The sequence below is a fragment of the Limulus polyphemus genome, unplaced genomic scaffold (genome assembly GCF_000517525.1).
Source record: "Limulus polyphemus unplaced genomic scaffold, Limulus_polyphemus-2.1.2 Scaffold278, whole genome shotgun sequence".
NCBI lineage: Eukaryota > Metazoa > Arthropoda > Merostomata > Xiphosura > Limulidae > Limulus > Limulus polyphemus.
The window spans coordinates 594,652-597,531 of NW_013665888.1; the positions used below are offsets into that span (position 1 = coordinate 594,652).

The 2,880-nt window shown below is 36.7% G+C and overlaps 1 protein-coding gene across 3 annotated transcripts in view; it reads left to right on the top strand.

The window, feature by feature from the left end:
• LOC106456992 (pre-B-cell leukemia transcription factor 1-like) overlaps positions 1-2,880 on the top strand; it is a 224,263-nt gene that overhangs the window by 185,232 nt on the left and 36,151 nt on the right. The window lies entirely within an intron of this gene.

Here is a 2,880-nt window from a genome sequence, read left to right on the forward strand (position 1 = left end):
TATATATATAGTTCTAATTTATTTTTATCTCAATATATTTCAGTTTATTTTTATCTGAAGTGTATACACATTACATCAGGCCCGGATTTTACTCTCCTTATAGACTTTAACCTAAGTAAGTCACGTGGTATAACTTGTCAGGTATAAACACCAACAACTGGCGAGAAAGAAGCACGTGCACCTTATCATATCTTGGCACCCCTGTGTGTTTGTATATTCTTAGTGGCAGATAATTAACAAAATAATAGCGTGTGTATGTTGTTAGGATCGTTGGTTAGCACTTGAACTCGTATTGAGGTTAGTACCTGACGGCTGGTTTCTATAGAAACCAATGAAATATATTTACTAAGCTGTACAAATTCTAGACAGTTTGATGTTATTAGAAGAGGCTATACAAAACCGAAGTTTAAGGGCGCTGTTTCAGCCCTCCTCTCGTAAAAGGTGAACAAAGTGGCTTGAAGCGGTTTTACGTTGCTTTTATGGCCCTTCATGTTCCTTAACTCATCTAGTCAGTTACAATTTGGTGTAGCTTAAAAGCGGACTACGCACAGCTCCTCGGGAGTCGTCATTACTTTGCCGTTTGGAGATTTAAACGAAAAGATCAGACGTGTTCAAGCGATTCTGAGTTATATTACCGCAGAGCGTTATGTTGATCGTTATAGATTAGATTAAGTATTAGTGCTTGTTCACAAAAGGCTTTGTTTAGCATTTGTGCAAATGTCGTCTTAGGGGTTTGAGAGGTTTGGGTAGTCAGTGGCACTGTTCAAAAGCCTAGACAGTCGCGGAAACTAGTTGTAAAAGATAATAACTGTAAAAGAAACAGTTTCTGAGGGTAAGAAAATGTGCTACTAACATAAGCTTTCAACACTCTGACACCAAAATGAGCGTAGGTTGTCTCAAACTAAGAAAACGTAAAGATACCTGTATAGTGATCTCATATTTAGAAAGAAAAATGAATGTTTCTAAAACTAAGAAAAAGCGTACATAGTCTCTGAGACTACTAAGTAAAAGTTTTAGAAAAAAAAGTAGTCTTTGAGAATTAGGAAAATTCTAGGTAATCTTGGAGATTTAGGAAACTGTGGATAGTCTCTGAGATTTAGGAAAAACTGTAGGTAATCTTGGAGATTTAGGGAAACTGTAGGTAATCTTGGAGATTTAGGAAAATTGTAGGTAATCTCTGAGATTTAGGAAAACTGTAGATAATCTCTGAGATTTAGGAAAACTGTGGATAATCTCTGAGATTTAGGAAAACTGTAGATAAGCTTGGAGATTTAGGAAAACTGTAGGTAATGTTGGAGATTTAGGAAAATTGTAGGTAATCTCTGAGATTTAGGAAAACTGTAGATAATCTTGGAGATTTAGGAAAACTGTAGATAATCCTGGAGATTTAGGAAAACTGTAGATAATCTTGGAGATTTAGCTCTAAGATTTAGGAGAGATGTAAATAGTCTCTGAAACTAAGAAAATGGAATACTGTAACTAGTTTTTGAGACTGGAATAGACCATTGAATTCATCCTTATATTATACTCTGTTGTTGTTATTCTAAAAATATTATTCTTTTAACGCTTCAACTGATACCTAAAGAAAACATTAGCTCGCTTTAATTCTGCTTGGTATATTTGCCTTTAGTCTGTGATATAGGCTGTGATATTGAAACCAATATGATAAAACGTAAGCCAACGTAAAGATGCCCTCTATATCAAAGGAAGTTGCAGGAAACGGCTGTTTCGTGACCACCAATGAAAATAATTCTGACAATTATCACGTTTACTAATTTGAAAGTTGTAGTATTTCATAGACTTAAGTTGAACTGAGTCTTATGTTTATAAGTGTTTGTAATATTTAAAAGGCCCGGCATGGCCAGGTGGATAAGGCGCTCGACTCGCAATCTGAGGGTCGCGGGTTCGAATCCCCGTCACACTAAACATGCTCGCCCTTTCAGCTGTGGGGGCGTTATAATGTGACGTGTCAATCCCACTATTCGTTGGTAAAAGAGTAGCCCAAGAGTTGGCGGTGGGTGGCGATGACTAGCTGCCTTCCCTCTAGTCTTACACTGCTAAATTAGGGACGGCTAGCGCAGATAGCCCTCTTGTAGCTTTGCGCGAAATTCAAAACAAACAAACAATAATATATATAAAAAAGCTTATTCAATACATAATTTTAACACGCATACCTATATATATTAAATAAAATTAGAACTTCCTAAGCGTGTTAAATAAAATGGTGACAGCAGGAACTGTAAATATTATAAAAATTAGACATATACAGATCATCTGTGGTTTTCAAAGTTATTCTGTGAGTGTTTTATAAACATTCATCAACAACAATGGCAAATTATGTTACCGTCGTTAAGTGTGTTTTGTTTCTTTGAAGTTAAGCACAAAACTACACAATGCTCTGCACACCACGGGTATCGAAACCCAGTTTTTAGCGTTGTAAGTCCAGGGGACATACCGCTGTGCCATTGGGGGGCATTATAGGGTTGTTGTTTGTGATTAAGCACAAAGCTACACAATGGGCTATCTGTGCTCTGCCCACCACGGGTATCGAAACCCGGTGTCTAGCGTTGTAAGTCCAAATATATGATTGTCACAATATCACTTACATCGCTTGTTTTATTTGTCACTTTTAGTTAAAATACCAATAATGTTACGCTAGAATAATACGTCGGGCTAGAAACTGTAGTACGACGATGGTTTATATTTATTTGCTGACTACTCTTAATTTTTTAAATTTTATCTTACAAAATCTTCACACAGAGTTGAAGTTTGAGCCAACAAATGTTTAGCCACGGCACAGCGGCTCACAGAAGAGCTCTGACTTGTATTTTTTTCACGTACAAACTTTTAGCTCGTAGCTCCATCATCTCTTGATCGGTT